Raw genomic sequence first — 13862 nt, forward strand, 5'->3', positions numbered from 1 at the left:
CTGAAACCCAACTTGCTTCGGCTTCCGAGAAGAGTGCGAGTCACGAGCCGAGTTGCTTAATGTAGGCATTACCCTGCGTAGAGTCTCGAGGCTGCCATCGCATGCTACACTCCTAAACACTTCACCCAGAAAGTGTGCACTATTCCCCGTGATGAAACGGGAGCAGGTATAACACACTTCCTGAATTCTTTCTCGCTCATTACTTCCCTCTCTTTTCTTTTCTTTTTCTCTAAAAAAGGGATAGAAAAGTTCAGAGATTTTGAGAAAATATAGAGTAGAACTGAAGCGTTTTTTTGTCACACAAACAACAGACATGCAGTCTCGCTGAAGATAATAAGGCTGGCAGCGTGCTTCACAGGTGCCATATATATATCATGCGACGCGTTTAATTGCCACGTCACCTGATCATGGCAGGCCTATAAATAGTCATGATTTTACACAATTGGGTGCAACCTAAAAATTAGACTGTATAAATAGGATATTGAGTCTGTGCTTAGATTCAGATACCTTCCTGGGACCTTTCTGTGGTCCTGTAAGGTCTCTCAGGGCCCCATTTGAGCCCTTAGAGTCAGCCTCTGAGAAAGTTCTGACTCTAAAGGTAGCTCTTCTGCTGGCCCTGACATCTCTCAAGTGAGTAGGAGATCTACAAGCTCTCTCTGTTGCCCCTTCCTGCCTTGACTTTGCCCCTGGATTAGCCAAAGCCTTCCTGTATCCTATGCTGGATTATATTCCTAAGGTGCCTACATCGGCTGCCCACCCTGTGGTGTTGCAGGCTTTCTGCCCTCCTCCATTCCCCACACCTGAACAAGAGAGAATGCACCTGCTGTGTCCAGTAAGGACTGTCTGTCCACCGCTCCAGCCAGTGGCTTAAGTCGGAGCAGCTGCTGGTCTGCTTTGGCGGTGACCGTAGAGGTGATACTGTGTCAAAGCAGCACATCTCTAATTGGATAGTGGAAGCAATCTCTATTGCTTATGAGGCGCTCAGTCTCGCTACACCTCTGGGCATAAGGACTCATTCCACTAGGCGGTCGCCTCCACGAAGGCTTTGTCCAAAGGGGTATCCTTACAGGATGTGTGTGCTGCTGCAGGGTGGTCTACACCACACACGTTCATTCGTTATTACAGCCTTGATATTCATTCCACTCCAGGCTCGAGTGTCTTGCAGTGACCCTCGGGCTTGGGTCTTTTTGAACAGGCCGTACCCTCGGTATGACGGAGTGGGTATTCTCGTTCCCATACTGTTATGCTAAACGCAATGTCGAGTTCCCTTTGCAAGGGAACGTCTGGATTATGCATGTATCCCTGTTCCCTGAGAAGGGAACGAGACATTGCGTAGCTTTGTCATACCAGGGCAGGCCTGTGAATTGCGTCTTCACTTCAGATAATAGAGGCTGATGGCACGGTTCACAGATGCCATATTTATATCACGTGACACGCTTAATTGCCACGTCACCTGATCATGGCAGGCCTATAAATAGTCATGATTTTACACAATTGGGTGCAACCTAAAATTTAGACTGTATAAATAGGATATTGAGTCTGTGCTTAGATTCAGATCACATTGGGACGTTTCACTGATTGGATCTTATGTTGTTTTTTGAACAATATACTGGATGTTCCATCGTGTTCTAGATTTTTACTTCCTATAGCTTTTGAGTATGATCACATATGGAAAATGGTAATTAGCACCACTAATTGTTTTTGACATGTGTTTTCTGTTCATGAGATCAGTTACTGTGAAACAACTTGCTGAAATGGCGAGAGTAAAGTTTTTGTTTGCATTTCTTTCAGAATTGTGAAATTAATTATTATTAATTTAAAAGAAGGCATAAAATTCAGAACTATTTGTGTCAGCCGATATGACCCTGAATAATCGGCTATCGTATCGGCTGAGAAATTTAGTGCATCTCTAATGTGAACCTCTAGGATTAACAGTTAATTTGAAGGTGAAATTAGAGTCAGGTGTTTTCAATCAACGGGATGACAGTTAGGTGTGAATGAACCCCCTGTTTTATTTAAATAGCAGGGATCTATCATGATTTTCACTACACTTGTTTGTGGAAGTGTATCATGGCATGAACAAAGAAAATTTCTGAGGACCTCAGAAAAAAATGTTGACGCTCATCAGGGTGGACAAGGTTACAAAAATCTCTAAAGAGTTTGGATTCCTCCAATCCACAGTCAGACAGACTGGGTACAAATGGAGGACATTCAACACCATTGTTATCCTCCCCAGGAGTGGTCAAACAATAAGGTCACTCCAAGATCAAGACTTGTAATAGTCCACATGGTCACAAAAGGAACCCAGGGTAATTTCTAAGCAACTGAAGGCTCTCTAACATTGGCTAATGTTAATGTTCATTAGTCCACCATCAGAAGAACACTGAACAACAATGGTGTGTATGTCAGGGTTGCAAGAACAAAGCCACTGCTCTCAATAAAGAACACTGTTGCCTGTGTGCAGTTTACTAAAGATCACTTAAACAAGCCAGAAAACTATTAGAAAAATGTTTTGTGGCTGGATGAGATCAGAATAGAACTTTATTTGGAACCTTATCCCATGAAACATGGTGGTCGGAGTATTATGGTTTGGGCCTGTTTTACTGCATCTGGGCCTGGACAGCTTGCTATGATAGATGTAACAATGAAGTCTGAATTAAACCAGTGAATTCTAAAGGAAAATTTCAGGACATTGCATGCACTGTCCTGTCCATGCATTGAATCTAAGTGTGTCATGCAGCAATATATATAATATTGTATAATATTATTGTCTCATTTGTTTAATTGGATTCTCTATATTTACTTTTAGGACTTTTAGGACCGTTGTAGGCTGATTGGCTTCTCTAAATTGTCATAATGTGTGAATGGGTGTGTGTGACATTGTGCTCTGCTATGGGTTGGCACCCCATCCACCATGTCGCCTGCCTTGTACCATGAGTCCCCTGGGATAGGCTCATGGCTCCCTGTGACCCTTTGTAGGATAAGGAGTATAACAAAAGGATGGATGGATGGATAATTTTTGTTATGGTTATACCAATGCTTATATTCCATTACCTGATTTTTGCATCAACCATTTGTCTCATTTGTGTTCACATTTTTGTGATTTTTCTCCCTTAGTAATGGATGGCAGAAGGATTTTACATGTGTGCAACATCATATTTATACTCCAGGGAAACAGTGGTTAACAGAAATAACTACTGTTATTGCCTGGGGGACTGAGAGCAAATTAAAAAAAATCAAGAATGAAAATTGTTTATATTGTTGTTTGTTTATTTATAAATATTCCTTAGAGGTGTCAATAATTCTGACATGTTTAAATACAATAAATAGCTTTGAACATCTACTATTGGTTTGAGCCTTCAGTATTACCTGTGAAGATTACATTTGTTGTTAAAAAAGGATAAGCCAACTATCGGAGAAAAGCAAGTCATTTTGAAGCTGATAAAACCCTTGCGCATTGCAAAAACATCGGGCATAGCCAGTACAACAATTTGGAATGTCCTGAAAAAGAAAGGACCCACTGATTTACTGAGTAACAGACACTGAATGGTCAGCCAAGGAAAACAACAGCAGCTGATCACAGAAATATTGAGAGCTGTGAACAAAATTCCAAAACAACAATCAGTGACATCATGAACAACCTTCACAGGGCAGGGGTGAAGGTATCACAATCCAACATTCGAAGAAATCTTAGAGAGCAGTAGTATAGAGGCCATGCCACAAAATGAAATCCACCCATTAGCAATAAGAATTGGAAAATGGGATGGTCACATGACCCAGAACAACATGGCTGCCTGAGTTCTTCGCTCCACTCCAACTTTGAATATTTTGCATATTGTTCCTCAGCATATTCATTTAAAATGATTCTGAAGTGTTGTTATTATGTAAGACACATTGACAGACAAAGATTTCCCTATTTTCACTGTGACACATTTGCAGAAAACTAAGGAAAAGATAAAGGCTAATCAACTGCCTAATGAGGCTGATAAGGATCTTAGCGTTAGTGTGGAGGGCCCTCATTCACATATGTCTCTGATTTTGTCTGAGATAAAGGCTAATGGCTCACACCGTGATGGGATTAATAACTGGCTTGATGGAATAGCCAACTCCATTTCCTGTCTCATTTGCTACCCTAGCTGACGGACACTGAAACTTGTCTGATGGAAGCCATGTAGAGGGTCTCTTCTGCTGAAGATTTGGCAACTGATGGTCAACTGGCTAATCTGAAGACAGCAGTGGAGCAAGTACAAGCAAAGGTGGACAATATTGAAAATCAGGGACACCATAAGAATCTGTAGAAAGCAGACCTACTCCAAAACTCAATCTCAAAGTGGCTGGAGCTGCCTCCTGACACTCATATTTTTGACATCGAGAGGGCTCATAGTTCTCCCACTTTCGTTACAAGCAATTTAAATTAAATTCCAAGAAGTATTTTAGTTTGGTTTCTGCATTTTACTGACAAGGCACAGAGCTTCGATTTTACTCAGACATACAATGGGGGAAATAAGTATTGGATGCCTCAACATTTTTTTCAGTAAGTATATTTCCAATGAGGCTATTCACATGAAATTTCCACCAGACATCAGTATTAACTCAAGAAATCTGGAAATATAAAGAATTCACAACATTAAAGTCTATAAATGAAGTTATGTGTAATAAAGAGGAATTACACAGGAAAAAAGTATTGAACACACTAACTGAAATTTATTTAATACTTAGTGGAGAAGCCTTTGTTTGTAATGACAGCTTCAAGATGCTTCCTGTATGAAGAAATTAATCGGTCGCAGTATGCAGGTGTGATTTTGGTCCATTCTTCTAAACATATTGTCTTTAAATCTTGTTCAGTTGGATTCAAGTCAGGTGATTGACTGGGCCATTCTAACACCTTGATTATTTTTCTCTGAAACCATTTGAGAGTTTTGTTTGCTGTTTGCTTTGGATTGTTGTCCTGCTGGAAGCTCCACCCACGTCTCATCTTCATCATCCTGGTGGATGGCAGCAGATTCTTCTCAAGAATCTCCAGGTAAAGGGCTCCATTCATTGTTCTTTCAATTATATGAAGTCTGCCAGTACCATGGGATGAAAAACAGCCCCACACCATGATGCTTCCACCTCCAAACTTCACTGGTATAGTGTTAATAGGGTGATGTGCAGTGACATTTCTTCTCCAAACATGGTGTGTAGTATGAAAGCCAAAAAGTTCAATTTTGCTCTCGTCTGACCAGACTACACTCTCCCAGTATTTCATAGGTTTGTTCAAATGAGTTGTAACAAACTTTAAACGTGCTTCGACATGTCTTTTCTTTAGTAATGGAGTCTTGTGGGGTGAGCATGAGCAGTTGAGTGCATTGCCTATTGTTTTCTCTGTGATTATGGCACCTGCTGCCTCCAAGTGTTTCTGGAGCTCTTTCCGAGTGGTCCTTGGCTCTTGCGCTACTCTTCTGACTATTCTTCTGATTCCCTGGTCAGAAATTTTGCGAGGAGCTCCTGTGCATAGCCGGTTGATGGCAGAGTGATGTTGCTTCCACTTGTGGATAATGACCCCAATGGTGCTTACTGGGGGATTCAGAAGTTTTGAAATACGTCTGTATCTGATTCCATCAATATGTTTCGCAACAATAAGGTTACGAAGGTCTTGGGAGAGTTATTTGCGTTTTACCCATCATGAGATGTTTCTTGTGTGACACCTTGGTAACAAAAAGCCTTTTTACAGACCATCAATTTACAAACCCAGCCGATATTAATTTACACAGATAGGGGGTATAATTACTTACGGATTTCAGTAGGTTCCTTGCCTTACCTTGCCTTGGAGAACTGCTTTTTCTTAGCATGTTCAATTCTTTTTTCCTGTGTCATTCCAGTTTATTACAAATAACTTTATTTATAGACTTTAATGTTGTGAATTCTTTATATTTCCAGATTTCCTGAGTTAATACTGATGTCCGGTGAAAATTTCATGCGAATAACCTCACTGGAAACATATTTACTGAAAAAAATGGTGACACGTCCAATGCTTATTTCCCCCAGTGTATCAGCTGATCTCCTGCAGAAATGCCATGAATTCAGCACTATGGAAAAAGCCCTGGCTGCTCGGGGTTTGTACCGTGGATTTGCCTATGCGGCAAAGCTCTTGGTCAATGGCTGTTATTAGTCTGCTCTTGAAAAAAGATAAAGACCTAATAAATTGTTCTTCCTATCATCCAGTTAGTGTGCTTTATTTGGATTACAATATTTTGCGTTAGCTTGGCAGCTTGAAACTATTAGCCTTGTATTATCATTTCAGACCAGACTTGGTTCATAAAACTGATATATGGTTTTATTAAAGTTGTCAGAGCTTTTAACATTATAGATCACTTAAATAGTACAGGGGATTCTGCCATTTTTGTATCTCTTGATGCCAAAAAGGCATTCAACAGGGTAGAGAGGCCCTTTTTGTTTGTGGCTTTGGAAAAAGTTTTGGAGAAAACTTTATTTGTCTGGTGAAACTTATATTCCAAACCAATGGCTGTAGTCAACACCAATGGTTTGTTTATTATAAATTCTGAGTGGGCAAAGGTTGTTGTCAAGGATGCCTGCTCTTACCATTTTTGTTTACATTTATTATAGAACCGCTGGCTGAGGCTGTAAAAACCAATGTAAACACATTGAAATAGGTCCATAGGAGCATTGTATATCCATTTATGCAGATGATGTTGTGCTATATCTCAAATATCACGATACTTCTGTTGACACAGTTCTCACAGTAATTGATATTTACAGTAATTCTTCAGGATATAAAATTAATTTGGATAAATATTTTGCTTTATATATGCATGTGCTGGGGTATGCGAAGAAAAGAATTTCACTGTACTGTAATGTATACGTGATCAATAAAGACACATTATAGCATTATAGCTTTATAGCATGTCCCTCATGGGGCTACTCTGAGCTCCCACTTTCAGCATTCAGCACCTTCAGGATTAAATATTTGGGAGTAAATGTTACACCTAATTTGGAAGACATGTTTAATAACAACTATGCTCCTTTAAAAACTAAAATTAAACAGAATTTGTCAGAGAGGTCAACCCTTCCAACTTCTTTTTTTTTTTGGGAGGATTAATTCTATAAGAATGAATGTTTTTCCAAGGTTGATTTTTTTTTATTTCAATGCCTTCAATGTTATTTAAGTACAAGTTTTTTTAAAAGATAAATTCAATTACAAGGTACATTTGGAATCAAAAAAGGCCTAGATAAAAATGTTCTGTTTTATTGAAACCAAAGGAATTGGGTGGGGCTTCACCACCTAATCTTCAGTTATACTATTGGTCTGCACAAATTAAGCACATGCTGATTTTGGGTTTGGATGGAATCTTTCAGGTGTTATCCAAAACTGTTAAGTTATCTGCCTTTTATTTGTAGCATACATAAGATTCAGTCTATGTCTATTAACTTTTCCATGACAAATACGTTTTTGGATGTTAGGAAGTTATTCCTATATTCCTATCCCAAATAACTGATATTTAAATCTCCCAGTGCTTTTAATAGTGATCTTCCCTCATCTATACAAAACATTGGGCTTAAGGCCTGGATGTCAAAGGGAGTTTTGGTGTTAGGTGACTTGTTTATAGATGGTACATTGAAAACTTTTCAGCAGATTACTCGTGAATTTGAACTGCCCAGTAATGATTTTTGTAAGTTTCTTCAGTTCTGACACTTTTTAGAGTCTCAAATGAGAGCAGGTAAAATATGCTCTATTTTTACCGAAGTAGAAAAGCGTTTTTCCTCCCCAATAGGAAGATATCTGAACTTTATAATATGTTGTCAAATGTTACTTTATCCATGTTTGACTCTCTAATGGAGATATGGGGAAACAACACTGGGGCTCCTTTTAGTGACAAGGAATGGTCATCTGTTTGTGCAAATGTTTTTCTAAAGGGTGCTTCAATTTCGACTCATGAACAAAATTAAAAATTTATAGGACTTATAAAACGTCGGGGTTACGCATGTAACCCTGTTCCCTGAGAAGGGAACGAGACGTTGCATTTAGCATAACAGTATGGGAGCGCCTTGCGCGCGTGACCGGTATCTGAAGCTTGTGTAAAATCATGCCTCTACTTATAGGCCTGCCATGATCAGGTGACGTGGCAGTTAAGCGTGTCGCATGATATAATATATATATATATATATATATATATATATATATATATATATATATATATATATATATGGCACCTGTGAACCATGCCGCCAGCCTCTATTATCTGAAGCGAAGACGCAATTCATAGGCCTGCCCTGGTATGACAATGCTATGCAACGTCTCGTTCCCTTCTCAGGGAACAGGGTTACATGCGTAAACCCGACGTTCCCTTTCAAAGGGAACTTCGACGTTGCATTTAGCAAAATAGTATGGGAACTGGAATACCCACTCCGTCATACCGAGGGTACGGCCTGTTCAAAAATGCCCAAGCCTGAGGGTCACTGCAAGACACTCGAGCCCGGGGTGGAATGAATATCCAGGCTGTAATAATGAATGAATGTGTGTGGCGTAGACCATCCTGCAGCCGCACACACATCCTGCAAGGATACCCCTTTGGACAAAGCCTTCGAGGAGTTGACCACCCTAGTGGAATGAGCTCTTATGCCCGAGGTGCCTCGTAAGCCATAGAGATTGCTTCCACGATCCAGTTAGAGATGCGCTGCTTTGACACAGCATCACCTTTACTCGCCACCAAAGCAGACCAGCAGCTGCTCTGACTTACGCCACTGGCCGGAACGGTGGACGTAAGTACAGAGAGCCCTTACTGGACAGAGCAGGTGCATCCTCTCTTGTTCCGGTGTGAGGAGCAGAGGAGGGCAGAAGGCCTGCAACACCACAGGGTGGGCAGCCGACGTAGGCACTTTAGGAATATAATCCGGCATAGGATACAGGAAGGCCTTGGCTAGTCCAGGGGCAAAGTCAAGGCAGGAGGGGGCAACCGAGAGAGCTTGTAGATCTCCCACTCGCTTGAGAGATGTCAGGGCCAGTAGAAGAGCTACCTTTAGAGTCAGAAGCTTCTCAGAGGCTGACTCTAAGGGCTCAAATGGGGCCCCTGACAGACCTTCCAAGACCACAGAAAGGTCCCAGGAAGGTATGCACAGCCTGCAGATGGGCCTCAGCTGTCTGACACCACGCGTGAACCTCGAAGTTAGAGGATGTTGCCCCACAGAGGCTCCATCAACAGGGGTGTGGCTGGCCGAAATGGCGGCCACGTAAACCCTGATTGTAGAAGGAGCCAACCCTGCTGAGAAACGTTCTTGTAAGAACTCCAGGACTGTAGCTATTGAGCAGTTCACTGGGTCTAGCTGACGTTCCTCACACCACAAGACAAAAAGCCGCCACTTGAGCGCATGCAATTTCCTTGTGGATGGTGCTCTAGTGTTTAACATGGTCTCTGCAACCTCAGTTGTGAGACCAGAATCTATGAGCTGGTGCCCCTCAGGGGCCACACCCACAGTTTCCATAGTTCTGGCCGAGGGTGATAAATCAGCCCTCCGGCTTGAGACAGTAGGTCCCTGCGGATGGGAATCTCCCAAGGAGTGCCGTCGAGCAGGGACATTATCTCTGAGAACCATATTCAAGCTGGCCAATAAGGTGCTACTAGCAGTAGACGTAGACGGTCTTGGTAAACTCTTGCTAGAACTTGTGGGAGCAGAGTGATTGGGGGGAAAGCATATAGACGTGATCTCGGCCAGGTGTGCACCATGGTGTCCAGCCCCAATGGTGCAGGAGGAGTGAGGGCAAACCACAGCGGTCAGTGTGTTGTCTCCTTGGAGGCAAACACATCCACTTCCGCTTGTCCGAACCTCCGCGATATGGACTCCACCACTTGTGGATGAAGCCTCCAACCCCCCGGGCCTCAGCCCCTGCCTCGACAGGATGTCTGCCCCTACATTCCGGCTGCTTGGAATGTACATTTCACTCACTGACAAGAACTTTCCCTCTGCCCAGAAAAGGATCAGTTGCGCCTGCCTGAACAGGGGCGTGAACATAACCCTCCCTGGTGGTTGATATATGAGACCACAGCTGTGTTGTCTGACACAACTAGCACATTGTGACCTCTCAACTGAGGAAGAAAGAACTTCAGTGCTAGGAATACGGACTCGCATCTCTAGGCGATTTATATGCCATTCCAGATGAGGGCCGCTCCAAAGACCATGAGCTGGACAGCCATTTAAGACTGCACCCCAGCCCGTGAGGGACGCCTGTCATTACCGTCTTGCAGTAAGGGGACGCCCCTAGACTGTGACCCGAGGCTAGGAACTGCGGGCACCTCCAAATACTCAGAGCATGTAGGCATCGCCGCGTGACACTGATTACTCTCAGAGGTTTCATCCTCCATGCATTTTGTGAAGGTGCGAGGGGATAAAGCTAGCCCAAAGGGAAGAACCCAAAATTGGTATGTGTTTTCTCCAAATGCAAACCTCAGGAACCTCCTGTGACTGGGCGATATTCCTATGTGGAAATATGCATCTTTCAGATCTATCGTCACAAACCAGCCCTCGGACTGTATCTGTGGCACGATAAGTTAGAGCGTCAGCATCTTGAACCTGTATGTCCGAAGAGTATGGTTCAGATGACGCAGATCTAAAATTGGCCGCATACTCCCATCTTTTTTGCGGACCAGGAAATAACGGCTGTAAAAACCTCCCTCCCTTAGGGAATGGGGTACATGTTCTATGGCCCCGTTGTCCAAAAGGGAGCTTATTTCCTGCGCTAACATTGGGCTCTGCTCTGTGCTGACAACTGTGGTGAGCACACCTCTGAACCGGGGGGGTCGAGCACTGAACTGGACCCAGTAACCCTTTTCTATGGTAGACAGAACCCATGGGGACACATCTGGCAGTAGTTTCCACGCTGCCAAATGGTCTTTCAGTGATGTTAGCTTTTCCACATTTCGTTGGAGGGAATGCATCAGATTTCCGTCGCCCTGTGACAGCTCGCTGACCAGAGAAGACTGAAAATGTGGGATGGCCTTGGCCAGGGCAAGCCCTACAGTAGCACTGGGGGCTAGTTGCCCTAGCAGCCTCATGTCCCCTGATACGTCCCTCCGTGGCCCATCAGGACCATTCCTTCCTTGCCTGCTTTGCTTTTATGATCATTCTTAGATCAGGCCTCTTAGCAGGCTGTGGCTGTGGCCGCCCAGTCCCCCTGGCTTTCTGCGGGGGGAGATGGGCCACCACACTCGCCTTCTGCGTCTCCCTCGCACCAGCACTGGCCCGGGCTAAACTCATGGATGCCCAAGCTAACTCGACACGATGGGGAAGGAACTGGCTGAACGCTGCCGTTTGCTGTTTTGCCTCGTGAAACCTGTCGGCGATGGTATTGACCACGCCGCCAAACAGGCCGGAAGGTTTAACGGGGTGTTCAGCAAGGAGACCTTATCTTTGTGCCCCATCCCTGAGAGGTTGAGCCATAGGTACCTCTCCGCCACAACCAGGCTACCCATTGAATGGCCGATATGGCGGGCCAATTGTTTGGTTGCCTGGAGAGATAAATCTGTGGCGTGGCGCAGCTCTGCCACCGCCTTGGGCCCAATTTCCTCACCAGTATCTAGCTCACTCAGCAGGTCTGCTTGGTAGGCCTACAACACTGCCATTGTATGCAGGGACCCACAAGCAAGACTGCCGCATAGGCTTTGCCCGCCGAAGTGGCTTTACATGGCTTCGAAGGTAAAGTTGGCCTCCCTAAATTACCTGCCGTTGATGGAGAGAGGTGGCTCGCAAGCGCCTCCTCCACCTTTGGCATCGCTACATAGCCGTGCTGCTCACTCCCCATGATGGCTGAGTAATCAGACGTTGCGGGGTTATAAATACGGCTAGTGTATGGTTTTCTCCAGAAGCGTGATATCTCTTCATGCACTTCTGGAAAAAAAGGGGAGTTTTCTGCAGTGTGAGGGAGCTTTATATTTATTTTCACTGGAGAGGAAGCGCTCATCCAGCCTGCTACAAGCCACTTCCTCTTCCCCGGGCCAGTCTATATTCAACTTTTGAACCACCCTATTGATCACCTCAAGCAGCTCTTTATATGCTTGAGAGCCGCTGTCGGTTTTTGGTGCAATGGCACCCTCTCCCGACTCCTCGGAGTCAGTGAGGGTGTTTTGGCTTTTCATAGGGGAAGGAGGAGTCGCGACGCAAGCTCTAAAGTCAGGCGGAGAGCCGGACCCGGAAGACAGGGCAAGAGATAGAGCGGCGCTCGTCTCTGGCTCCTCTTCCAAATCCATACAAGAACCCAAGGACCTGAGCCGGCTGGCTGCCTCGGCAGCGGCCGGACCAGATCCACGAGGCTCTGAAACCCAACTCCCTTCGGACGAGAAGAGAGCGAGCCGAGAGCGTAGTTGCCTAATCGTGAAATGTTCACAATCCTGACAGTCAGACCCCTCGAGGGCTGCTGTAGCATGCTCTACTCCCAAACACTTCACGCAGAAAGCGTGTCCGTCTCCTCCCGTGATGAAATGGGAGCAAGGCGTAACACACTTCCTGAAATCCCTCTTGCTCATTCTTTCACTCTCTTTTCTTTTCTTTTTCTAAAAAAAGGATAGAAAAGTTGAGAGATATTGAGAAATATAGAGTAGAAATGAAGCGTTTCTTTTTCTTTTGTCACACAAACAAGAGACATGCAGTCTTACTGAAGATAATAAGGCTGGCAGCGTGGTTCACAGGTGCCATATATATATCATGCGACGCGCTTAATTGCCACGTCACCTGATCATGGCAGGCCTATAAGTAGAGGCATGATTTTACACAAGCTTCAGATACCGGTCACGTGCGCAAGGCGCTCCCATACTGTTATGCTAAATGCAACGTCAAAGTTCCCTTTGAAAGGGAACACCAGTTCACTGCACAAAATTTTCCCTAACACATCTCAATTATGTTTTAACTGTAAAGCAGCCACTGATACTGTGATGCATACATTTTGGGGTTGTGAAAAGATTAAGAACTTCTGTAAGGAGATTCACAAATTATACAAAAGATTATTGGAAAGACTTTTTAAATCTCTCTGACTATATCTCTTGAAATGTACTGTTGTCATAAATCTTGATGGTGCTGATAAGCGTGTACTGAACTTTTTTACTTTTCTGGCTAAAAAATATATACTGTAATGGTCAACTTCACAGGTACCATCTGTCAAATTGTAAGTGAGTCAGGCTGCTACTGTTTTGCCTTTAGAAAAACTATGATCTTCATCACAGATCTGACAATTTTGGCTGACTTGGCTTTCTCAATAAAGGACAAATTACTTTTTTTTATTCCATATACCACTGTGTATAATAATAATATTTATTATTATTATTATTATTAGTCACGTAATGGAGGTTGAGATGGATGCAAGTGCAGTTAAGAGCTTTATTGAAGAGAGGAAGACAAATCCAAAACGTGAATCAATAGTGTAGTCAAAAACAGGCAATGGGTCAGGCGATATGCAAATGGGTACAAATGAAGCTAAACTAGAATCAAAGAATGAGGATGAGAACAGGATCAAAACAATTTCATGAAAACGAGAAACAAAGGCTTGGTCCCAAGTCAGAACTTACACACAATACAAAAAATGAGACACGAGGGGTTAAATCATAAACGTAATCAGGGTGAAACATAATGATGACACATAAGGGAAACAATCAATGACAATATAGGGGCGGAGACAGGACAGAAATCATAACAAATGCACACATGTCAAAAGCAAACAGTCACTGTCACTAAAAAAAAACTCGGAAGCACGCACTCACGCACCTGTGTGAGGAGAAATCATGAGGGCACTACTCCCAGAGCACCAAAAAACACTCCCTCCCCCGCCGGTCCTGGCTCTCTGGGCAAAATGTCTTCACAGTGCCTCAGGTCCCAAGGCA

This window comes from Ictalurus furcatus, chromosome 4 (assembly GCF_023375685.1).
Source record: "Ictalurus furcatus strain D&B chromosome 4, Billie_1.0, whole genome shotgun sequence".
In the NCBI taxonomy this organism is placed as follows: domain Eukaryota; kingdom Metazoa; phylum Chordata; class Actinopteri; order Siluriformes; family Ictaluridae; genus Ictalurus; species Ictalurus furcatus.